This window comes from Pleurodeles waltl, chromosome 11 (assembly GCF_031143425.1).
Source record: "Pleurodeles waltl isolate 20211129_DDA chromosome 11, aPleWal1.hap1.20221129, whole genome shotgun sequence".
Lineage (NCBI taxonomy): Eukaryota > Metazoa > Chordata > Amphibia > Caudata > Salamandridae > Pleurodeles > Pleurodeles waltl.
In genome coordinates this window covers 250,857,965-250,884,474 of record NC_090450.1, presented here as the reverse complement: position 1 = coordinate 250,884,474, position 26,510 = coordinate 250,857,965, and the positions used below count along the sequence as shown (strand labels likewise).

At 44.8% G+C, this 26,510-nt stretch overlaps 1 protein-coding gene across 8 annotated transcripts in view; it reads left to right on the top strand.

Annotated features, from left to right (window-relative positions):
- The first annotated feature begins 6,331 nt into the window (after nucleotides 1-6,331).
- RHBDD1 (rhomboid domain containing 1) overlaps nucleotides 6,332-26,510 on the top strand; it is a 301,363-nt gene continuing 281,184 nt past the window's right edge. For 3 of the 8 annotated variants that reach the window (XM_069213511.1, XM_069213513.1, XM_069213509.1), the window contains exon 1: nucleotides 6,907-6,950. The gene's annotated coding sequence lies outside the window, so the exon portion shown is untranslated. Of the gene's footprint in view, nucleotides 6,601-6,895; nucleotides 6,951-26,510 lie in introns of those variants that run through there. The other 5 variants (XM_069213514.1, XM_069213507.1, XM_069213508.1 and 2 more) reach the window with 5 other exon arrangements.

Sequence of the window (26,510 nt, the reverse complement as noted above, 5' to 3'; positions counted from 1 at the left end):
AAAATAGAGACTCTCTGCACAGAGATACAGAACATTCTAAGTAGGGAAAAGGAGGCACTGGGTACCATTCAAAGCCTATTAGGCAGACTCAACTTTGCTGCTAAAGTAATCCCTGTAGGAAGGCCATGTGCACGCAGATTGTCAAGGGCTTCGCCCAAGATAGTCAGGAAGTATCACCTGATTCGGCTGAATCAAGGGATCAAAAGACCTAACCGTATGCGTCACCTTCCTGAGAGAGTTCAATGGGGTGCTGATCTGGCGATCCCCTTAGGCTACCAACCAACAACAGCTATGGTTCTTCACAGATGCATCAGGGTCAAGGTGGTTTTGAAGCCATTCCCAGGAAGTCAATGGTGTGCAGCAAGGTAGCCCAACGCTAGACACAAGCGGGGCATCACAAAGAACGTGGCAGTCCTTGAGGTCGTTCCCATACCACTGGTACTCTGGTTTTGGCCAGGGGAACTAAAGGATAGAGTTAGTGTTTTAGTCTGACAACATGGCGGTGGTACATGTGGTTAATGCCCAGACAGCAAAATGCCCTATCCCGTTGGGTCTTCTTAGACAGCTGATCAAGGCTTGCCTGTATGGCAACGTCGACTTCCACACGTGTAAGGTGTAGAGAACACCACAGCTGAAGCACTTTCTTGTTTGCAGTGAGAGCGGTTCCGAGTTGCATGCACAGAGGCAGACCAGAAGATTACGCCCTTCCAAGAGGACTAGTGCAGACTGCTGAGGTGTGCCCCAGATTAATGGCCCTAGGTGAGCAAGCATTGTCGCATGGCACCAGAGCTTAATACAGGAAATGTTTCTCCACCTTCCTGTCTTCAATGGCTTGTCAGGCAAGTGGAGGTCTGGCTTGGTTGGAAGCAAAGATCCAACAATTTGTGGTATGGTCAAGGGACAATGAGAAATCCCATGCCTGGGTGTGCAGACATATGGCAGTGATAGCCTACTTCATCAAGCTAGTGGGGCAAGCCGACCCCACCAACAGTTTCCTGCTAAGAGCTACCCTAAAAGGGTGGGCATGGGATGAGCTCAAGGCAACTGACAGCAGGCTACCAATCGAATGTGGGACTTTAAAGAAGATGCTAGATGAGCTAGGTAACACGTGCACCGATAGATACAAAAGAAGCATTATCCAAAGCAGCATTCTCACGGGCATTCTTTGGCGCCTTCAAATGTAGCAAACTAGTAGCGTGCTCCAAAGTAGACACACTTATGAAGGTCCTGGCAGCCCAGGACGCTAAAGTAAGAGGCAACCAGCTGTGCATCATGGTGAAGAGCTCCAATACAGACCAAGCTGAGTGGAGCACAACCATTAACCTACATGCCCTAGAGGGGAGCAGTTACTGCCCAGTTGTAATAGTGCAGCAATACATGCAACTTCACCTGAGCTAAGCAGGTTTTTTTCTCATACATTCAAACAGCGCACCAGTCGCCATAATTCAGTTCCACAGATACCTTGCCAAAGCCTTCCAAATGACGGGATACCCGAAAGAGGTCTACTGAACACACTTTTTTAGGATTGGGGCAGCCACAACCGCATTCAAGGACAGCTTACCCAGCAACAGCATAAAATGCATTGGCAGATGGGTATCTGATAAGTACAAGCTGTACGTAAGACCATAGGTGTGTGGTTAGGATCCAAGGGCTCATTCCAAACACCAAGTAGGACTGGGAGCAGTACCAAGTGGGGAGAGGGGTGACATGAAAAGGAGGGGCAAGGACTAAGGAGGCAATGATTTTGCATTGTACATAGTTGTGGAAACCAGGGTATGTCATTGTATCCGTCGGTGGAAGTGGCTGCATGGACCAGCGGCAAGGGTCCAGCAGCGACGTGAAAATTTGACAGCAAAGGCTTTGATGCAATTTGTAAAGGTGCAGGAAAACTCAAAACTACAGAAGTTTGTCAACAACATTGTAGATGTTTAGTGTGTGAAGTGATGGATAAACGTTTGAACATGAAATGTGGCAAATGATGAGCGTAAGTGTGCTCCCACCACGGGAAGAACCACATGGGGAGGTGACTGGGGCAACAGCGTGGTGAACAGTGTCAGATTGGGAAGGTGGACAGTCAGGTATTAGGTGAAGGGCTCACCTATGGGCTGTTTTTGTTATGAACTGCATCAACAGGCCCACAGAGCCTTACGGTCTTCTCCCCACGCCACTGTAATATGGAGTCAGAATCATGGGAAGGCAGGGTCTAAGGGGGTAGCCTGCAGCACCGTTGCTAGGCCAGTATCATTCTGGACTCTACAGACTTCCCCTTGGCCAGCACAGACAACCAGAAGCAATGTCCCACTCCCCTGCCATGCTAATAAACTAAGGAATAGTGTTGAGAGTGCAGCAGCTTGGCTGGGGGCAGGTGATGTGGCCATTGGGCCATCATCTCCTCAGCCCCCCCGGAGCAGCAGCAGTTCTGTGTTTTTCCTCACCCCTCCCAAGCCAGGCCATTGCCCTCAGGCTATAGCTGGCTGGGGGATGGTGAGAGTAAGTGAAGCAGCTTCGCTGGGGTCCTTTCATTGATGCCTCATCTACAGTCTTTCAGGCTATGATGGAGGGGGAGTCTATGTTTGCACAGGCACCTTTGATCTTCAGTAATACAAGAGGTGCTCATTTAACTCCAACTTCCTTGGGACGATTTTACCCTATATAAAACTACAATTAAAAAATAACCTTTGTTTGTTCATGCTTTAAAAGTCTGCTAAGGCTGGACCATAAAAATGAAAAAGGATTCTTTATACAGGGATATGGAATTTATTAAAATATCTACTTGTCCATGGGACAGGTTGCTTCATAAATGTACTTGTCTTGTAAAAAAATCTACTTGTCCCTTTGGTGCCATGTAGTTCGCCAGCAAATTATGGCAGCAATCTCATTATTTAAGAGCTCTGATAATAGGCTCCCTGATTATGCCAGGGGTACTACTATAGTAGGGCTTGAATACTTACAATTTCAATCACTAATGTAGCAATTTCCTTATTTTGACACCTTTCCGCAGATCAACATACTAGGGCTGGAGGAAGCAGTAAGCAATAGTTCCAGGGCTGGATTGCTTCTGAGTCTGCAAACCTACTAACTTGCATATTTCATGGATTTTTACCAGCTCTTCTCTAACCATTTCCCATAATGAGAAAGGTTGGAAATTTACTCCTGACAATGGCAGAAGTAGAAGTTCTTCCAGTATTGGGAAAAAGGTGGTTGGATGGAAAGTGAACTTGTAAACGCTCAATAGATTTTCATACGAGCAAATCTACATATGCATTTTGCTCGTGCTAATATACAATTCACAATTTTTTTGTAGAAGTATGATTTCCTGGTCTACTTCTGTAAATTCTTGTGAATTCATGATAGCCACTAATTCAAAGACATATACCAGGGGTGCACTGTTGTGATTTTCTTTAAGAATTGGGTCCCTAATTAGGTATTTTTTAACATTGCTTTTCTGTCTTTGTTTAGTTTATCACTCATGGATCATTAAAGCATCTTTAGACTACATTTAAAACTACTTTCACCTTAGGCAGACAACATTTAAAACTGCTTTCACCTTAGGTTTACTGTTTAAAGTACATAATGATCAGAGGAGATAATACCAGCTTTAGGAGATTTTCTTTATTTTCAGACCGGCCAAGATATTAAAATACAAGTAATGCTGGTTAAAACAATGGCCAAGTTGCAAACATAGGCTGATCTAGAGTTGTGGCCTTTGGGCCATTTTATTTCACAGCGCCTGTCCGGCCATAATGTAGCTGTTCTAGTTTTCTCCGATGTTTCTGACTCTATTATCTTTCAAATACATAATTTATCAAACATTTGTGTAAAAATGACCCAATGAGACTAGCCAAATGGTGTTTCATGAACGGATGTGATCCGGGAAAGTGGGCCAATTTTTTGGGGGTGCCTGGACTGAATTATGATCCCAATCCAACCCTTGCGGCGAACAAGGGTGTATCGCACAGGCATGTGCAGCACAGGCCCCCTTTACCTCAACCTCCAGTATTTAAGTGTTACTTTTCCTTGCGTGCAGGTACAAGAGTCTGGGTTAACGCCACCTTTTCATGCCAGGGCAGCAAGATGAGCGAGCTTGAACGAGTGGAGCGGCCACCTGAGCACCCCTGGCATTATGTGGGCGATGACGGAACCCTAACAAAGCACACCCTGAGGGCAGGCAAGAATGTGCCTGACATACTGGTGAGACACCGAAGGGAAAATGAGCCTACCCACTGGGGAAGGATCAGCTGCTCAATGACATGAGGGCTACCCTGGTTAGATTGGCAGCGGAAGTGGTTCCTTACAACATAATTTGGTCTGAGATAATACTCAGGGGTGAATGGAGGGGGCCCGGCCACACTCAGCAGAGGAAGCATCTAGGGGGACGGTCAATGCTACGATGTAGAAGTTCACAAGAAACTCTGGAGTCGGCTTTGTGAGGCATAGCCTGCTTTGCACCACGGCAACTGTGCACAGGATGGGGTGCACTTGTCAGACTTGGGCAGTGAAATGTTTGCAAGGAATATTTGGTGGGCCCTAAAATAATTTGGTTGCAGTGATTGAACCCTCTAGATGGGGAGGGCGGGACTTAGGATCATAGTAGGAACCCTAAATCATGGCAGGTCTATGGGTGATCCTAATGCAAAAAGCAAATAATACCACATCCGATGGACGTAGGTGGCTGCACAATATGATAGCCCCAGGCCATAGGAGACCATGAGAAGACTGCAACGGCGACCCCTCCATCCCGCAAGGGGCAGTTGGAATCCTGACAGCTGGGGGTTGGCCTTACCTTACTCCGTGGTAACAAGGGTGCAGCAACCATTATAATGTATGGGGCCGCAACCCCCAATCTGAAATACACAATACCGGGTTGCTTTTACAACATCACTGTGGTGCCCTGTGGATTGAGTTTGGTTCAGGATGGGTGTCAGAGGTTAGTCCTAAACCATGCTGCACACGTTTGATCACTGTTAAGTTAACCCCACCTGTGTACCACATAACAGAATGTGACTAAACTTGCAACAGTTATTCCCACAAATAGCGTGTGGTCTGTTTTATTGTGGGGGAAAACAACTGTGTGTTTGTCACAGACAGAATGTGTTAGAAATGGCAAATGACACAAGGGCTAGGGATGGAAAAGCTAAAGCCCTCATTATGACATTGGCGGAATTCCGTCAACAGTCATGGCGGCGAACAGCAGTACGGTGGTGCTACTGCCAGAAGCAGCGCCACGCCTGCAGAACGCTGCCTACCGTATCATGTCCCATGATACGGCCTGGTGGTGTTTTGCTGGCGGACGCTGCTGCTGGCAGCAGCGTTGTGTTCCGTCTCTGGCCAGAGGACCCCCTGCAAGCAGGTAAGTCGGGTTCTCCGACAGGTGAAGGGGTGGGGGTGTTGTGTGCATGGGTGGGGGTGTGTGTGACTGTTTGTAGGCGTGCATGCGTGTGTGCATGAGTGTGTGTGTATACGTGCATTTTGTTGTGTGTTTGCGAGTGTGCCTGGATGTATGTTCGTGAGTGTTGCTGTGTGTATGAATGTATGTCTGCGTGGGTGAATGTGCGTATGCGTGCGTGTATGGGTGTATATGTACGTACACGTATGTGTGTATATGGGGGGGTCGGGAGGGGGAGGGTAGGCGAGGACTCTGGGGAGGGGGGCAGGGGAGACCCCTAGCAGTGCCAGGGAAGGAATTCCATGGCACTGATAGTGCCTACTGCCATGGCTTCCATGGCGGTACAGAAACCACAGAAACCATGGCGGTGGGGTGGGCAGGGTCAAAATTCCATGGGCGGCCTACTAACGGTCGCTGGACTGGAGACTGTAGTCTCCAGCGGCAGTCGGTGTGTTAACTTGGCGGTTTGGCTAAAGCCAAACTGCCAATGTTATAATAGTGGTGGTACGTACCGCCAGCCTGTCGGTGGTAATACCGCCACGATTACACCGACCACCGGGGATGTAATGACCCCCTAAGTCGTGTCTCAGTACACTGAATCCATCTGGTCACCTTAGTCATGGCAACCCATCCTACTCCGAGCGCAGCCCTGTTAGCCTCGGCTCACCCAGAAAATGTACAGTGGCCTCATGCTTCCGGAGATCATTCTTTTCAGCATCTACAACTTAAATCGCATACTCTGGCGGTTCACTTTGACATCATGCACTTATTGATCGGTCTGTAAATCGGAAAGACACACATATATTTTAACAGAACTCATTCCGTAGACCATGCGTTTCAATTTGGTTCCACGTGTCCCTCGAATAATCGCTTCGTCATTTCAAGTATCTCATTTATTCCATCATACAAAGTTCTGATGCAATGGGCAGTCAATAGGCTCTCGGTGAGTCACGTCCTCAAAAAGGAGCGATGTAGCGGAAGGAAACAGCACTAGCCGGAGGGAACCGTAAAATGGTTTGTTAAGAGATTGTGTGCCAGTCGAGGAGTGAAGGGAGACCAAAGAGATCGAGGCATGCTGTTCTTGTTCCAGAGGAAGAGAAATCTATCCCCCGGCATTACAGAGTGTCGACCAACATTCGACTCATCGTACTGATCCGACCTCATGAAGGAAGGTACAGAAAGACATCTGAACTCGTGAAGTGTAGCTAAAGCAGGTAAAGCACGTTACCCGACTGTTCATACACATGATGTCAAATTCAGAAAGTGTTGATGGATCTTCGTTGCTTCTTTCACCATAGTATAGTCAGAGAACTAGCCTAGTCCCACATTTTTAAAAACCCTACTTCAATTTTGACGGTAGTACAACAAAGAACATGTAAAGCATAGGTTTTCTACCCGCAAGGGACAGGTACGCAGAGTCCTGTCAAGATCTGGGGCGGGAACAAGGATCCTGTGACACTCAGGGGGCGTGTGCGCGCGCTCCCATAGGCTGCGTTTTTATCTCCCTCTGTAGGAAGTGCCCTACGTTGCAGACGTAGGTCCTGGAGTTCTTCCTGGTTTCACGGTTCGTAGTTCTGTTCCTCTTATGTTTCTGATGCCTGCTTTGCTTGCTCGTAATTTCGCTATAAACCTCTGCTTTATTTTTGCAATTCCACTCTAAAAGTTCACCGCTCTACGTGGGGTTAAAAGCGTCAATAGCACGAGTGACTGGTGCTTTGTTTACCACCAGCAGGCGTGCGTGTGATTTCATAAAGATGTCAGCGCTCTGTTTACGCACCACAGCGTGGGTTGCGGGAGCATGCGCACTGTGAATAGAAAACAGCAGGAATGGTTCATTGTAGTGAAATAGGTGTGGGACATCACAGATAACGACGTCGTTCCTATCCTGTGATAAAACGAAACCCTGCAAATCAACCTAGCATGTGGCATTGAATAAAATGTTTTCTAGCTATCCTGTCAAGAATTTTCAATACTAATAAGGACAGGAGGCTTGGATTATGCCTTCTCTTTCTGTGATACAGCAGCCAATAAACGTTTAAATAACAAACAAAAAAACGACATGACCCAACAGTCCCAGTAGTCCATAACCTGACCAATCCCAGGTCCACTGTCCATATAAATGTCCCTGTCACCATACTTCTTCCTCTTTCTTTGACATGACAGAACAAACAACCTGAGAAGGAACCAAATCTTCAAATTCAATCAGGAACATTGCCTTGAAACCAAACTGTTCATGTTCCTCTCACCTGGTTATAGAAACTCCAGGTATTCTAACTTCCTTGTTCTCGGAACCTTAATAGAGAAAAAATGCACGGCTAATATCTGGCATTGTAAATATATAAAATGGGAGGGAAAAGCAGATTAGATACATATTATCAGATATGCATCACAATTATTAATAATATCATTAACCAAATGAGCAACAAAACATTTCTTCAAATGCATATTTAACAAGGGTGGGATAAGCCTCGCCTCTGTGTCCTTAATGGAATTGAAAATTCTGGACGCAATAGCTAGAAAAAGTTGTATTCTATGGCAGGACCGGAGGCTTCGGATTATGCTAGTTCAAAGTTGATCCATCATCACAGAAGCTACATCTACAATAGGTTTATGATAAAATACTTTAAATGTTCTATCCGAAGATCAATCTGCAGCATTCAACATGTCCTCCAAACGAGAACCAACTCCAAAGGACTTAAAGGTCATAGAACAGAATGCGCTCCAAAAGAGGAGACGTCAACCTCTGCTTCTACCAATAACAGTCTGACCCATCTAGCCAATGTGGCTGATGATACTGGAGAAAATGGCCTCTGCAAGGAAATGAGTAATTGTCCATGAGAATCCTTGTGAAATTCTCTAGTACGATCTTCATAAGCCTTTAAACATTTTACTACACGTAATTTAGGATGATGTGGAAAAACAGGATAGGATATTCATCTAGAAGCAGTCTTTGTACGTCTGGAAATGGGAAAAGAAACCCCCGTAGGAGTAAGTACTTTACCTGCTAAATCCAGGGCTTTCACACCCGATACTCTCCGACAGGAGATAAGACACAAGAAAATCGTGAGCTTGGCCGCTAGTTGTTTGTGTGATAAGTCCACATTGCTTGGCCAATTTCGTAGGAACCTAAGTACAAGGTCTACATCCCATAAAACAGAGTTTTTAGGTTGAGGAGGTTTAACCATCCTAATGCCCCTTACGAGCTTACACATCAATGGGTGTTCATGCACCGGCTCACAGTCAATATGAGGATGCCCTGCTGATAGCGCCGATATGAAATTATAGATGGGCCTATAAGCCAAACCCTGAGTTGACAAATCAGACAAAAAGTTAATAATTGTCCTAATGTGGGCCCCAGAGGAACAATACTCCGTTCACCGCACCAACCCATCCACCGCTTCCAGGAAACTTAATATCTCTTATAGGTGGAAGGGGTCCAAGACTGGGAGAAGAAGAAGATAGCTTCCCTCAAAACATCTGGTATTTGCCAGTGTCCCCTGAAAGTCTCCACGCCATGAGGGACAATAGTTTTTGAATTATCAGAGAATGAGGGAAGAGGCCTGGGTCTAGCAGTAATGAAGGGAATAATTGTAGAAGAACCGGAGGTGCACTAGATAGGGACATTGCCACTGGGAACCACGCATGAGCCCTCAACAGTGAAGTTACTAATCTCCGCAGCCTGCCTCCGAACCTGAGAGAGTACCCTCTGACTCATGAAGAAGGGGGGAAAGGCATACAAGAGATTGCCCCCTGTCCAGATCTGCAGAAAGGCATCTGTCTCCAGGGCCGATGGATCCGGTCTCCAACTGTAAAAGTGAGGGAGGTGAGTATTGAGTCGAGACGCAAAGAGGTCTATCGCACACTTGCCCCAATGAGTCGTCAGAGCCAAGAAGACAGACTGGTGAAGTTTACAGTCACTGCGCTCCCTTAAAAAATGAGAATTCCAGTCCGCTATTACACTGGCGCGTCCCGGAATGTATTCCGCCATTTTCGAAATCTGATGTTGCAGGCAAAAATGCCCAAAGTCTTTGGCAGTCTCCGCCAACATGCAGAACCTGGCCCACCCAGTCGATTTATGTACTGCACCGCCGAAATGTTCTCCATATGCAAAAGTATGCAACAACTGGCTTTGTGGGGAAATAGGGAGCGAATTGCGAAGGTTCCCGCCAGAAGCTCCAAACAATTGATGTGCAGGGAGCGTTCCTCCGGAGACCATCTGCCTCCTGTCCCCACCGTTCCACATCGTGCTCCCCATCCCCACCGACTAGCGTCCGACTCTGTGTCAATTTCCGAAGCCAAGGCAAAGATCGTGTTTCCGTTCCAAGCATCCATTTGTTCCAGCCACCAAGAGATCTCTACTCGGGCTTCGTCTGCCAGAGAAATCTGTTCCGAATAGCTCAGACCCTTGCGAAGATGGATAATCTTTAGACGTTGAAAGGCCCTGTAATGAAGAGGACCCAGAAAAATTGCCTGAATCGAAGAGGCCAGAAGTCCTACTAATCTCACCAAAGTCCTTAATGATATAATCTGAGAGGCAAGGGCTCTCCGTAACTCTCTCTTGTTCGGGATTGTTTCCCCAGAGGAAGTTTCAGCTGTGCTCGGACAGAGTCGATTTGGAAGCCTAAAAATTCTATACATTGTGAGGGGATCATGATGGATTTTTCAGAATTTAGCCGAAATCCTAAATCCTGTAAGATTTGTATGGTCCAAATTAGATGTATGAGAACTCATTCTTTGGATTGGGCCATGATCAAGATGTTGTCTAGATATATAAAGAGCCGGACGCCTCTGTTGAAGAAGAAATTGAACTACGGGCCGAATAAGCTTGGTGAAACACCAGGCGGCTGAGGAGAGACCGTAAGGAAGGACTGTGAACTTGAACCGTATGTTCCGCCAGCAAAACTGCAGAAATCTGCGGTGCTGAACGAAGATTGGTACTGTCAAAAAAGCACCTGTGAGATCTGGACAAACTATCCAGTCTCCTTCTTGTAACAGATCTCTTAAAAGATGGATACCTTCCATCTTGAAATGGCGGTAAATTATGTAGGAGTTGAACTCCTTCAGATTGAGAACCAGACGATGACCTCCTCCTTTCTTTAGCACAAGGAAAATCATGCTGACAAACCCCAATGGGTGTAGATTTGATCTTACTATCGCCCGTTTCTGTAGAAGAGCCACAATTCTGTCATCTATAAAACTACTAGCTGACTGGATAAAATGTAGAGGAAACGGAACCACAGTCTGCTTGGGAGGGGAATAAACTCCAAGTGATAACCCTTTACTGTTTGTATGACCCAAGGATCTAGGGGTGTTTGTTCCCAGGCTTGTAAATGCTCTCTTATCCTGGCCCTCAGACAAACCTCCGTAAAATAAATTATGCTCACCTTTTGCTGCACTGTTGGTGCTGTTGAATTTGCCTCTAGCTCCGCCTCGGCAGGCACGGGCTCAACCTCTCCAGCGGGAGGGGTAGAATCATGAAGAGGGTTGAACTGAACCTCTGCCTCTCTGCAAGTATGAGGTGGAGGCCTGGTAAAAACCACGGCCTGACGCTCAGCCTCTAAAGCATCCGGCCCTAGGAAAAAGGCAGCTGCTGAACATTTTCCTCATGGAGGACTGAGCTTTGGCCAGGGTGGAGAAAGTGGAGGCTTACTTGCTGAGGTCCTTAACAAATTTGTCTCCAAATAGGAGACCATTAGCAAGAGAACTGGGTTCCGAAGTGGCCAATTCAACCAATTTCGAGTCTATCCTCATCAGAAATGACTTGCGTCGTTCAGTTGACATGGCGCAGTTGGCATTGCCAAGGAGGCAGATAGCTCTTTGCGCCCACCCCAGGACAGTGTCTAAGGGCCTATTATCCTCTTTGGCCTGGACCGCCAGCTTCAGGATTTTGGTAATTAGCCCCAAAATGTCTAAAAGTTTATCTTGACAGCCTCTCCAGGCTCTGTCTAGGCCTTTCTTTGAATCTCTCACAAATTTCATGAGTAAGTTGCAGCAATCACAATGAATGTAAAATATTAAGATCTTAACAATGTTGAGTACTTAACTCTGGCTGTAAGCGACAAAGAAAGAGGAAGAAGTATGTTGACAGAGACATTTATATGAACAGTAGACCCCGAATTGGTCAGGTTTTGGACTACTGGGAATGTTGGGCCATGTATTTTTTTGTTATTTTAACTTTTTTTACTGCTGTATTCTTTCAGTAAAGAAATAGAAAGCATAATACGAAGCCTCCGGTCCTGCCATAGAAAAACAGACGTCTCAGAGACACTATTTAAAGAGACAGAATACATGGAGAGGCTGGAATACAAAGTAAATATGGTGCACTGAAATGAAGCGCACACAGAGAAAACACTTACAGCAGGGCTGCCGCCAGTGTGTGGGTCGAATGGAAGAGAGGCAGAGGAAATGTAAAGACGGGAATGCAGAAAGAAACATAGGTGCAACAATATACTGGGGCAGAGAAAGAGTGTGAAAAACGGGCAGGGAGAGATAGGTTAGTGGAAAGAAGGGCACAAAGAAAGGGTTAAAGAGAGTTGAACAGTGAGTTGGTGCACATCAGCCGCTGCTTGTACAGCAACCTAGAGGCCAATGTATGGTATTTAAAAAAAAACTGGGGACAAAGCTGTGTCCTGGGACCTAGACCTACATGCTAAGTGAAACGACGACAGAGACATTATTGTTAGGGGTATTTGTGGATGTTAGTGCAGCTTCGGGGGGGGGGGGGGGTGCTTCATTACGTGTCCAGCAGGACATTCCATTCACCTTAAAATACCAACAAAGAGATAACAATTCCAAGCCGTGGAAACGAAGCAACATAAGCTAGACACCACTGATACTATAGCTTTCAAAAGACAGCAGTGGATGCACGGGCAATTGGAAGTCTTTGCTCACCTTCATAATTTAACCTCAATGAGACAGAACACAAACACTGATTCAGAGAAGTCCAATGCCTTCTGGAAGCATAGCACCTGAAATCATGTCCATGATAAAGAGTTGTTCTACTCTGCTTATGATCAGATGATTCATGGTTGGTGCAAAAGTTCAAAATAAGTGCAGCAGGAGCATTGTTGGAGTCCATTTTGGAGCTTGATTGATGGTGCTGCTTGACACACTGAGAACAGTCCTGTGACTGGGAAGAGCATCTGTAACCTGTTGAGATCTCTGCCCTAGGGCTCGCTTCCTCCTGGCATCTGTTGGTGGGGCAGTGTCAAGTCATTCTCCTACGCTTTTGGTAGGCTTCTCGGATGGGTTGACATGGGACTGCATGTGGTCTGTGCTGGGGCACAGACCACATGCCATGTCATGGGCTGCTCCAAGATCAGTGAGGCCACTGTCTAGTCACTTGTGCAACCACAGAGGTAGATGGGTCACTGTCAAGATGTGCTCAAGCCACCAGGATCTGGGTGCAGGTGGGGTGAACAGGTAGTCGCTGGATGACTGATTCTTCCGATTGGCGCTTCTTGCCTGTAGGTATAACAGTGGTGTTGGACTCCACTCTTGTTGTTCGATGCTCCATAGGTGGTTTTGATGGTTCACCAGACAGGGTTGCCAGCCATGTGGTGAACCTTTATCATAGGTGGCAACGACTTGCCTTGATTTTTGCAGGCCTTCCTTCTTGGGTCCTTGACAATTTGGAGTAATGGTAGCCATGTGTTAACATCCTTTCTTTGTAGAGGCATCCAGATCCTTTGGCCTGTTGCTCTGAGTTGTCGGTTACTGGACGGTTATGCTGGGAAGCTTGTGGCAGAGACACGGTTCCTGGGTGCTTGGGGTTTTTCAGGCCTGGCCACACTTGATATTCTCTACTTATGGGCTTGGCTGGTTGTCTGGTTTCCCAGTGTGAACCGGTTGGTCACACTTACACTTGATTCTCTTCTTTCTCCTTGGTGCTTCGCATGCATCTTCGTTCCAGTTATGCTGTTGAGACTTCTCGTCGCTCAAGTCTCCCCTCCTTCTGGATGTTGCGGCATGCACCTTCTTCGGGATGGTCCTCTGACTGGTTGACTGTCTCAGAAGTGTGGCCACCAGCCTTTGTGTTGGGCTCTTCCTTTGTGATGACAAGGACTGTCGCTGATCCAATTCTCCTCGTATTTGTTAATGCTGGGTAGCACCTGGCCATGCATAGCATGTTTTCTATTCCAGGACCTTTTTGGAGTTCCGTTCAAGTAGAGTTTGCAGAGTTTTGCTTTTATGTAACCTTCTCTTGATCGCACAATGCTAACACCTTTTGGCCATGCAGTTGTCGGGCATGGTTAGTGTGGGTGTGGCACGTGTGCTTTGAGGGTGCAAAATGATGTGTTCCTAGTGTCTGGACCAGGGTCTTAGTTGCAGTGTACTCCCATTCTCCTTTCAGTCTGGGCACGCTTTCTCTAGGCTTCTTTCTTCCTGGGGCTTAACTGGCTTGTAGAGATTTTGTGTTAGGGCCAGTGGAAGCTGTCTGATGCTGGGCGTCTTGATGGCACATCATCCATAGCGTGCAGCCCAACAATGGCTGTGCACTCTATGGAAGTTCTGTGGCTGTAGCACTGTGCAGGGCTTCTCCTTCTGGGGCATCATATTGTACCCGGAGGTTTCTGGGACTGACCGCTGCAATCCGTCCTTGGCCAGGTGCCTTTGTAGGCTATGCCACTCGGTTTTGCATGTACACCTTGGGTGTCAGATGTGTTACTTCCCCCCCCCCCCTTGAGAGTATCTCTTTAAACTTTCCTGGTTGTAGTGATTTCTTTAGAGCTTCTTTTGCTGTCAACCTCTCTCCAACTTGTCTGTACACTCTAGGCATGTGAGGAGTCGTTGATGGTTTGGTAACATGTTGCCAAGCCTTTGTTCAGGTGTGTGGAGTGCTATGTACACCAGGGCTAGGAAGGCAGGTGTGCAATTCTGCAGATTATTACTTGTTATTATGATGGCAGTTCCCACTGCCAGCAGCTCCAAACAGCCATGGAAGTGCTGTGGATCTTCGCACTTTCCCCTCTAAGCCTTTGATGCAGAGGACAGGTTGGCAGCATATCTCCTTTTCTCCACTACACTTCTGCTTGTGATTCGGAGAGCAGCTGATGTAGTACCACTGCCCACCACGAGGGGCAGCAACACTATTAAAGGAGAGGGGAAGCGAAAGCTTTCTATGATGGCAGGTGTCAGACGATGTAGCAAACACATGGGGATGGCAGCTTCTCTCTCACCGCCAAGGACCGTTGAGTGCTTTGATGTAAGTGAGTTCATGCTTCTGGTACTGGGAAACTGGCTTCTCTGGGAGGCAGCATTCTGAATGCTGGGGCTTCTTCCTTGGGACTATCAACTTCAGCTGTAGTCAGTTCGACGAGACATGCTGCAATCTTAGCAGAGAGGTATGGTGAGTAGATTAGGTTGGAGGGAGCAAGTGCCCTGAACTGCATTGTCGCCTCATGTCCCAGTGTATTGTGAAAGTGTTCTTTCGGACACAAAGGAGCAATACTACTGCTGTTCAGTTGTCTCCGCTGTTGTGGTGAAACTGTGTGCCTTTTATGGTCTTGAGAGTGAAGAGGACCTGAACAATCTGTGCGTCAAGAACACTTGGTTTCTTCCTTTGTCGAACAGAAGCAGTCAAAACAGATGGCTGTGCACCCTCGGATTGCAGCTGGGCAGCATCCCTGCTGCTGTTTCACTATGCCCTTTCCTGCAGCCTCACCAGTGTAGTGCTCTTGGTAAGACTTCTCATCCTTGTTTTCACCTGCAGCAGCTCCCACCCTGGGCTGTCTTCTCATGTCGACAGGCTTTGCTGGGGAGCACATTAGGGCAATGATTCCCCAGCCTCTGTGGCCTCGAGTGTGTGTTGCTCCACTTGGATGAATTTGCCTTCCTTCACTTTGCTGGCCTCTGTGGTAAATTATGTAGTGGGTGTTTTCTTTTTACCCAGTGTCACTCACTTTCTGCCACCATCTATTTCTCGGCAGCACAAAGATCACCTCTCCTGCAGAGGTGGCAGGGCAGCGTGCAGCGCTCCTTGTGGCCGTGATAGGTTTGCTGACTCGGCCTCCTTAGCATCACAGAAGGTGGAAGTTACTTTCTCTGGCTCTTTAAAATAGGAAGGCGACTTCTGCCTTGCAGACATTCAGGGATGTGGAATTCCTATCGCCCGACACCCGGGACATCTTGTTTGGGGTCAAGGGCAACAAGTTTTTATGTTTACTTTGTCCTTGGGACAAGTAGGCCCAACCCTCTGCAGCACAAACCCTTTGGCTGCCTGTTTACAGAGAGTGGAACTCTCTACAGTTGAGGTAAAGTGTTTCCAAAAGATAATGCTGTTCGAACTTGTATTTATGGTTCATTATTTGAAAACCTTCATTATTAGGGGGAGTGCTGTAAATAAATGTTTTAAGGTCACACTTCACTACTGACGTTGGTTCCAGTACAAATAAAAAAAACGTGTATACACATGTTTGAAAAGTTTAGGCTATGAGGCTAAGTATAATGCTCCCAGAATTCTCTCTGATTAGATGCAAATGAGGTGTCATTTAGTAAAATGTTTTGATGCATGCTAGTATTTCCCAAAAATATTTCTAATGGAAAATCAGTGTAACCATTTTCAACACGATTATGGGAAGCATTAAAATAAACAAACACTCACAAAGCCAACTGATCTGACATATTTTTATAAGTCTTTTAGTTTCATCAATGCGTGTCTTGTTGTGACATGGCTTTTGTAACACTTTATTGTTGTGGGAGCTACCAGGCCCTCAACATTGTAACAAACACTGGCAAAAAAAAACCAAAAAGTTTTTGAACTCTAAAAGCACACGTTGCCACCAGTGGCATAACAAAGGCCCCGCAGCCGCCCTCCAGGGGACCCCTTCAGCACAGCACCTGCCCTGAGTGAGTCTGGAGAGGGGGCTCCTCCATGTTCTTTGCAAAGGGACACCCTCCAGTTTCGTTACGTCACTGATTGCCACTGTAGTTACTGACACTGAACAAAACTACTTTGTGTGCCAATATGCTCCTTGTGGAAGAGAAGAATGCGATCACTCACAGTAAAGCCAGCCGAAAGAGAGAGAAATAGAAGTTTAATAAAAACAAAATGTCTTTAACACCAGACCTAATTAGGGACCAAGACCCACATGTAGGTAGCTTTTTGCATGTCGCAAACAGCGACTTTTGCTGTTTGCGACGTGCAAAAAGCACATTGCGATGCACAAACCCAGTTTTGCGATTCGGTAACCTGGTTACCGAATCGCAAAACGGGTTTGCGACTCGCAATTAGGAAGGGGTGTTCCCTTCCTAATTGCGACTAGCAGTGCAATGTAGGATTGTTTTGCGAACGCGGGCGCAAACCAATCGCAGTTTGCACCCATTTCAAATGGGTGCTAACACTTTCACAAAAGGGAAGGGAATGTCACTGTCTCGTTTTCCTTTAAGGAAAACGGGCTGCATTACGAAAAAAAAAAAAAACTGCTTTATTGAAAAGCAGTCACAGACATGGTGGTCTGCTGTCTCCAGCAGGCCACCATCCCTGTGAGGCCGCCATTCGCAAGGGGGTCGCAAATTGCGACCCACCTCATGATTATTCATGAGGTGTGCATTTGCGAAGCCCTTGCCAATCACAGTTTGTGTCAGGGACACCATCCTACATTCGGATTTGCGACTTGCAATTTGCGGGTCGCAAATCTGAACCTACCTACATGTGGCCCTAAATTCTTAAAGAAAGTCACAAAAGTGCACCCATGGTATATGTCGTACCCCTATAAAATATTTGTGAACTGTATTTTAGCATGGGTAAATACGCATGTGTAGATTTGCTCATGTGAAAATCTATTGAGCATTCGCAAGTTCATTTTCCCTCCAGCCACTTTCTTCCCAACCCTGGAAGAAGTTCTAATTCTGCCATTGTCAGGAGTAAATGTCCAACCTTTCTTATTATGGGAAAATATTAGAGAGAAGCTGGTGATGATCTTTAAAACATGCAGGTTAGTAGGTTTGCAGACTCAAAGGCATTCCAGCCCTGGAACTATTGCTTACTGCTTCCTTCAGCCCCAGTATGCAGATCTGCAGAAAGGTGGAAAAATAAGGAAATTGCTACAGTAGGGATTGAAACTGCAAGTATTCAAGCCCTACTATGGTAGTAGCCCTGGCATAACCAGAGAGGCTATTATCAGAGCTCTTACATAATGAGATTGCTGCCATAATTTGGCGCCACACTACATGGCACCAAAGGGACAAGTAGATCTTTTTACAGGACAAGTAGATCTGAGAAGCAACCTGTCCCGTGGACAAGTAGATATTTTAATAAATTCCACACTCCTGGCCTGAGTATGGGGCCCTGTGTTCTGATCAATGAAGCACATTCTTTAAAAATCTGCTTTCTGATAGGAATATTCTCCTGTTACATGACTTCTTATTGACCTATTACCTATAATAGTATTTGACAAATGGTATAGCTCCCGTCACACTGTGTAGGATGGATGTTATTTTTCCAGATGCATGTGTTATGGTGTGGTATAGTTTTTCTTAGAATTTTAGATTAACGTAATTTATTGTGCGGCATATATAGAGTGCTGTGGAGTGCCTCTAAGTGGTACGTTAAAATCTGCATCTTAACTTGTGGGGCATTTCAGCTCAGGCACAAACGGTGCAGTAACACTCCAGAGCAAATATAATTTACACTTTAAGTTGGGTGTCTGTTTGCACCTAATTTACACCTGTACACATAATAAAGGGAAATAATATGCACAAAGCATATTTGTAACCATTTTGCATATACTATTATCCCGGCTCACAAGGTGACATGGGCATTTACCACCAGTTGAAATTTGAGCTGGGAATGTCCCCTCAATAGTATATCATTAACAGTTCTTGCCCTGAGTCCTTTCTGAAGCCTTAAACAGTGGATCTACATCCTATGTCTCCAAACCACTCCATTTTGAACCAGTTCCAAGTTCCTCTCGACTGAGAAGCTATTCTCTTTGAGGTGAGGGGACATCACATGAAGCATGCACTTCGTGTTGGTGGAGCTGAGTCCATACCTAATGCCTGGAAATCTGTCTGGCTGATGAGAGAGGTAAGAAGTGTGCCTGGTTCTGAAATAAGAGAGACTGTCTTGGAGTAGAAGCCCACCATTTTCCCAACATGAAGAACACCCCGAGAAAGCTGATTATAAAAGAGAACCAATCCAGAAGCAACCCGTAAAATGAAGGAGTGCCCCCAGTCTCTCTGCACCATTCCCACTGTGAACTGCACCAAGACTTTGGGAGAACAACCATCACTGTGTCGTCTAGCAATCTGCTGTGAGCCAGAGAGACTGCTGATGCCTCTGGACAAATCTGAAAGAGAGCGATGTCATCACCAAAGTGGAAGCCCTGATTGACCCACCAGCCTCAACTGTCAAAAACACACCTTCATGGATGACTTGTTCTGGAGGATGCAACTGTTGTACTTGAGAACCAGGTACACCCGGGTAGGCCACAACTGCTGAAGACAATGGTTGCTGTGCAGTCCTGCTACACTGACTGTCTTCAGTGGTCACTGTTCAAGTGCAAGGTCAGTTCCTAATGAATCACAATTCTGAGTTCGTCTTCCTACACTACCTCCCTGAAAAGACTTTGCTTCTCTGAGAGTCAAGTTTGGAAGGTGTTGTACTTGTTTCAGTTTGCAGAGCCATAGTAGAACAATCCTCATGACACCCCTGACAAAAGACCATAACCTCCACTGTTGGGGCCCAGTTACCTCTGTCTGCCCTATGCCCCTTTCCGTCACTGAACAGGTTGTGATTTTGGACTTTTCAAACACAGAGGGCCTGATTCACAAACTGTACTTTTGAGTTAGTTTATACCTTTAGTAAGATTACTACTTTGTGGTACTCACAAACTGCACAATGCAGTAACTTCCATGTTTGTAGTAACTTACACTTCTGTAGTAAGTCCTGCACTACACATGGCCAACTCTGGTACTGCAACACCCTCCCATAGAACTTAATAGGGTTTACAGACGTTAACTGCAAAGGGAATAATATGAAATTAAATATGTTAGATAAAATATAAATTACTATTAAAATTAAATATAAATTGTTCTTTTTTTGTATATTTTTTCTCATTCATTTAAAAATAGCTTATCCTTAAAAGAAGAAAAAGATGACTTAACTAAGACCCATTCTACAGGGAAGGACTTCTGGCTGCATATTAAAAATGATAAAGTGACATGGCTGATAGATAGGGAGGACACAAGTTGTAATCTGTTTGAGACATGATGGGGATTCCCCTGAATTGGCCAGAGGTAATTCTAAGCAGCCAGAAAGAGTGTGAAGGGGTCACTATGTTGAACCCTAAATAGGATGGTTCACATATCGTTTAACACTGTTGGGGTTAAGTAGGATTTCATACAAATGAAAGTGCAGCCCATGCCCTGTGTAAGTAGTCAATATTTATAGGAGTTGTTACTTTATGAAAAGTTCACAAGTTTGTGTTATTTGCTGGATGGTTTGTCACACAGAATATTTTCTGTGGAATAGTTTATGACACTGTGATTATGTGAACAAGTGGTGACGTTTGTGTGAGTGAATACAAAGGGCCTCAATGTACCAAACAAAAGAACAAAGACATAGTGCATCATCCTTGAGGGGAGACACAACATAAGGGCTCTTCAGGAAAAATGGATTATGAAGATTAGATGAGTTAAGACTTCAACACAAGCAATGTGTCAGACATTCTACTCCTCAGCTAACACAAAACGTAATGAGGCAGGCTTATTCTTTCATAAGATGGCACACTTTATGCCCTAGGCTAAAAAAAGAGGGTAGGTGCATAATGGTTCGGGCCTTCTGAAAGGCAAAAAATCACCATTTGTAAATGTATGCTTGCACAGAATGGGTCAAAAAGTCAATTTCATTACATTCATACACACATTAATGAAATTTGTGGCGGGCGTACTTTAATCTAATGACTCTTGCAAAGTACAGGACAGGTATAGTGCAATGTACGATGGGAAAAAAACTAAAGAGTGGTGTGTGCAAAGCTTGCCTTACAGATGTCTGGAGGGAACATAATGGTGATTTACAGAATGCTCATTCTATACACACATACATAAAACCCACTCCAAGATTTGGTATGCCCTGAGTAGTGCTACTGTCCTCCCAGTAAGGAGTCCACTGAGATTCTTCCCATCGTCATCTTGGACCATGCTTGATCACGCTTTGGGTCAATTGGCCAGACAGAATACAAGGAAGAAGGAGATGGGTCTTACTAGATTCCCTTGTGCTAAATTCTGAAATGACTGTAAGACACAACTTTGGGAGCATGGGGTGGAGTACAGGAATGATGAATGAAGACAAAGAGTGAAACACAAAGTAAGGGATCAACATAAAAAGGAACATTGTAACACAGAATGGGGTTATAGAAACACTCCATCCCATAGACTGTTGAGAAGGGTCACTCCGTGAGAGGCAGATTAAATGCAATAGCTACAAAGATGAGCTGTCCATCCTTAATTTATAAAATATAAGTTACACCCATGGGGACATGGTGGGTCATTTCACTGGCTGTTCTTTTGGATGGCTAAATTAGAGGGCAGGATATGTGGAAGCAGTATGACTGTCAACGTGGAGGAGGGTGTTAAAAGAAGAGGAGACTAGGTAGGCATTTTATGGCTTTTACTCCTGCTTAGATAAAGCAGAGCACACTGTACAAAACGATAAAGAAGCATCATTTGGAGAGGTGCTCTCTTCCCAAGCTGATACCAAGTCAAAAAGAGAATACAGAGGCCCTTTTTTCTGAGGAGGAAGTTGTGGCATTTATAAAAGCTGTTAGTTTATATAAGGTCTCTGATCCGATGCAGGAGGGCTCTATAAAACATTTTCAGGAATACTAGTGCCCAATTTCACAAAATTGTTCATTTCATTCTCAAATGATGCAGGAGCCTACACACAGAGGTTGAAGCCAACATTTCTTTAATCCTTAAACAGGGGAAAAATCCCAAAATGTATTCTTCCTATAGGCCAATAGCAAATTTTAAATATCAGCGTGAAACTATACCCAAAAATCCTGGCCACAAGATCTGCCTGTCTGTCCCTTCTGATTTTATTCATGCCAAACAATCGGGCTTCACAAAGCATAGGCTAAACCCATCATAATATTAGATGAGTTGCCCAGCTCGTTGAAAAGGCTAAAAAGAAATGGACCCCAATGAGTTAGTAAGACTTGATGACAAGAAGACCTAAGCCTGGAAGGACTAGCATTTTCTAGTCAAAGTAATACGTAAAATAGGGTTTAGAACACATTTTGTGGCAATAAATGCTGCAGGATACAAAGCCTTTCTCAAAAGTGAATGAGACTGGAAAAGCTTCAATGATTTTTCAATGTGTCTGTGGACCCAACAGGGAGGACTGCTCTTTGGTATTAGTATGGAACCATCTGGAAATATATACAGGACGGGGCTGACTGGTTTGAAGTTCAGGCATGATAGCCGTAAAAGAATTCTGTTTCTAACACTAACATCCCCACTGGAATATGTCTCCAGGTTGGAAATACTACAGAACTTGAAAAGGTGGCAGATTTTAAAATCAATATGTTTAAATCAGAGACTGTGAAGCTGGCTATCCTGCAAGAAATACATACACTCAAAGGTGGCCCATGTTTCAGTGAGCCACAAAATATATTAAATATCTGGGAGTCAGCATTCCACCCAGCTTAGAAGATTTAAAAGTATGATATAGATTTAACTATGCACTATTGACCACCTTGAAAGATGATTTTCGTAGATGGGCTACATTACCTTCCTCTTAGGTGGGTAAAATTATTAGTATCAAAATTAATGTTTTGCCGAGAATCTGTATCTGTTTCAGGCTATACCAGTCAGCACTCTGGGTCATATTTTACAGAAATAAAGAAGATGCTTCTAAGTTTTGTTTGGAAAGAAAGGCGCCAAATGATGTCTTACAAGCTATTGTGCTGCCCTAACAAAGTGGGCCTGCCACTTTCAAATCTGAAGACTTATTATCAGGATGTACAGCTCTGTCTTTTAATGGGATGGAGCACAAGGACATCAGAAAAACGGGTACCTGGATAGGGCATTAGTGGGAAGAACTCTGGTGGGTCTTTTGAATGAATTAATATATTTATTGGGCGCAAGGCTACACTGAAGAAGCAAATGAGGTTATAGGGAAGTACAAGTCATTAAATAGGTGAGTTTTAAACAGATTTATAAAGGCAGACTCATCTGATGTATTTCTTAGTTGGAAAGGGAGCCGATTCCAGATCGGAGCTACTTGAAATGAAAAGGAAGAGCCACCTTGCCTCTTTTTCTTAAAGTGTGGAATGAATAGGACCCATACGTTCTTTGACCACCGGGATTTGGAAGGGCAATATTCTTGGATCCTAGTGTTAAGATATTTGAGTCCTTTACCATGTAAACTAAAATGAGCGATAGTCAGAGCTTTGAAGATGATTATTTTGCTAATAGGAAGCCATTGCATCTGGTTTTGAAAACCAGACAATGGTGTTAATTTTGTAAGTTTCATCAGAAGTCAGACCACATTATTCTGTACCACTTCAATACGTTTTGTCAAATATTTTGGGAAGCCTCAGTAAAGAATGTTAGAATAGTCTAAACGAGCAGGATCAGAGACTGAACCACAATTTTCTGCACCTCCCAAAGCAGAAACAATATAATGTTTTTTTTAGGGTTCTCAAGATCCAGAAACACAATATGACCACTGAAGAAATCTTGCTGTCAGAGCTCGACAATCATATAATAACACCCCCACATTCCTGGCTACAGTCATAGGAGCAGGAGGGGGACAGTCTGCAGGCCAGTACTCTGCCTATCATAACAAAATTTGGAGCTAAACAGTCACTTTTCAGTTTTGTCAGGATTACACTGAAGATTGTTGTCCCTAAACCAGCATATCACAACTTTTATACATCTTGTAAAAGTCTTCTTAGCTGCTGCCAAACTGCCTTTATAGAAAGCACAAATGTATGTTGTCTGCTTATAAGATAATTTTGATGCCAAAAGACTCCACCAAAAAACAAGGGGAGTCCTATAAATATCAAAAAGGGTAGGGTGAAATGCAGAACCATGTGGAACTCCACATTGCAATGTTTTTACCTCCTGAATAGAAAGGTTTTATCCACACTGCCTGTCCTCCGGAATGAAGGAAGAAACAAAACATCACAGGGCTGATCCATTCACCCCAGTTGACGAGAGATGTTGTAATAATATTTTGTTTGCGACAGTATCGAATGCCGCCTAGGGATCCAGCAGAACCAATGCTATGTTACAGCCAAGATCCAGATTCCACTTTATTGGCTCAGAGATCTCCAGCAATGCAGTTTCCGTACTATGACAGGTTCTGAAGCCCGATTGCGAGGGGTGTAGCAAATTAAGTTTCTTTAAATTCAGTGAGCTGTGTGTTGACCAGTTTCTCAAGAATTGTTGAGCTAGCATGAAGAAGGGAGTTTGGTAAAAAAATAGACTGCAGTGCCTGCATTTCTTCTTTTTTAAGAGGGGAATCACATTCACCCTTTTCCAGGATTTAGGCACTAACCCTGTTTGTAGAGCGGTAGTGAAGAGCTCCAGATACACAGGACAAATTGAGTCAATGATCTGATGCTGAAATCGGAGGTGGGAGAGATAATGGTCTAGAGGGGAGCCGGATTTGCAGTTCTGGAAGCATTCTCTCAGTTTTCCTTCTGAGAGAGGTAAAACACATATAAGCTTGCCCGCGGGCAGAGGTGCTGGTGAATAGTTGGCTAATGTCAATGTATGAGCTGCATTCGATAGTACAAGATTCAGTTGGACATTTACGACTTTATCTTCAAAGAAATTGCTAAGCCTACTACACAAATTTGTGTCTGCTTCAGATAGTGGTGCAAATACAGTAGGGTCAGAAAAATGTGACAGAATCTTAAAAAATTCCATAGGCCTATTATTAGTGTCACTAATCATTTTAGATGAAAAGTTACCTCTGGCCAGTCTTAGATGGTTAAGGTACATTTTCAGCACTTGTTTATATAGTAATTTGTCTTCCACTTTATAATAGCACCTCCAAATTTGTTCAAGTCTTATGCACAATTGCCTTTCTAAAGCAAGCTCAGCAGTGTCCCAGGCTGAGGTCACCAGACCACCATGTCTGTGATTGCCTTTGAACAGGGGTGGCTCCTCCATAACGGTGGAGGAGTGTCACCCCCGCCAGCAGAGGCAGCTGCAAATCTTTTTCACAAAAACGATAATAAACCTTGTTTATTATCGTTTTTGAGGAAAAGGGGTAGGGCCACAAGGTTGACGAGCAACGAGGGCGAGTGCTGTCCCCTCCCCCCTCAGTGCGCATGTAAGTTTGGCCGGCTGTCTCGGGCTGGCCAAACACACATGCGCACAGTGCTCTCTTGGAGAGAGCCTGCACAGGATCCCAGTTTGCCTGGGAGCACCCTGGCTGGGCGCTCCCAGCCAATCCTGACCTTGCTTTGAGCAGCGTCAGGATTGGTGCAGGTCAGGCTGGGATCCTGTGCCTGCAGACTGTTGGAAGAGGAGAGGAGCAGCGCGGTTGTGAAGGTGGTGGCGGCGGCAAAGGTAAGTGTTTTTTAAAATTATTTTTAATTTAATCCACCCCTCCATCCCCCCTATAATACACACCCTCCTTCCCCCCCCCCCCCACGCACCACCCCACCGCTTCAGTATCACACGAGCTTCGACTGACTTTGAATAAAGTTTTTTTTTTTTGGGTTGAAATGTAACCTGCTTTCCTTAAAGGAAAACGGGGTGTGTTTCAACAATAAAAAAATTAAGCTTTTTGTTTTCAGTTTTTGAGAGCAAGCAGTGGTCAGTGCCTGCTCTTAAAAAATGTTTTTTCAACATTTAAAAAGGGAGTGGGGTCCCAAGGGGCCCCTTCCAACTTGCGAATGCATAACCACCAACTTTGAGTTGGTGGTAGGATATCAAGTTTTGCGAACACATGTCTGTCACAAAAGATTGATGCATAGCACTGGAAATCGGAATTTGGAAGTGACGCCCTACACACACCCCTTCCAAAGAGCGATTTCTACACATTTTGGATGTTTGTACATCTGCAAAAGCATCTTTGCCATAGCAAATGACTCATTCCTGCAAATCAGGCTGTTTGCAACTACAAAAATGCTTTGTACATATGGCCCACTGTCTCCAAAATCACAAAATTGTAACAGTGAAACACTTATCATCTGAATTCTGTAGTGAATTGGTGCTCTTGTCAACTTAAAGATTGCACTGATTGAAAATTGCAAGTTCCAGTTTTCCAGCAACTTCAAACACTATGGGGTCCTTTTTCAATAAACCTCTTCGCATTCAGATTTAACAACCAACTTCAACAATTTTACAATTGGGGAATGGATTCTTTTAGCTATAACCTCATAAATGTGTGTCCACCCTTGGATTCAGGCTCTGCTTACTGTATGCTTCTCCCCCATTCCTAATTATGTGTTATGTCTCTCCAAAGTCTAAAGGGAAATTACTTCCCCAGTGATAGTAAGCCTTTTAACCCCTTCCAGATTAGGTTCCCCGATCTTTACAACTGTCTATAGACATTCTTATTCTTCTGCCCAACATCCCTCATCCTATCAGGACATATTCATGATCCGACCCTCGTAGGCAGTCTGCAGCTAATAACATGAAAGGTGATGGTGTCAAATGAGCACTAAAGGCTTTTGCTTTCATAAACAGATTCTGGGCTTCTGTTGTGCAACTTGTGCATAATCTCTTTCAAGAAAGTTTATGGTGTCACAGCTTTGGATTTATGGGGCTCACAATTTACTCCATCAGGATTCTTCTTTAATATTTCAAGAAGAACTAAAACTCTGACATCAGTGGTAGAGTATCTTGCCTTCCTTAATCATCCAAAACGTTCAGTAGGAAGATGATTGAAAGAATATTAAATCTTGCAGAGCATCTCTCAGACCGTCTTCCAGTCAGGCACTGATTTCCCTTAGTAAATCTTATGGTCCACTAGCCTCCTACACTTTAGTCAGAGGGGTTAAATGGATGAAGTGGCAAGCGGTTATTGATATCTCTAGTTTTGAGGCTCATTCTTTTAGAGGACACACAAATTTCAATTCTTTTTGGGTGGATGCCAGATTGGAAGGTATTCTAAGAGCACTAACTCGTCCCCAGTCTCAAATTTCAAAACATTCTATTT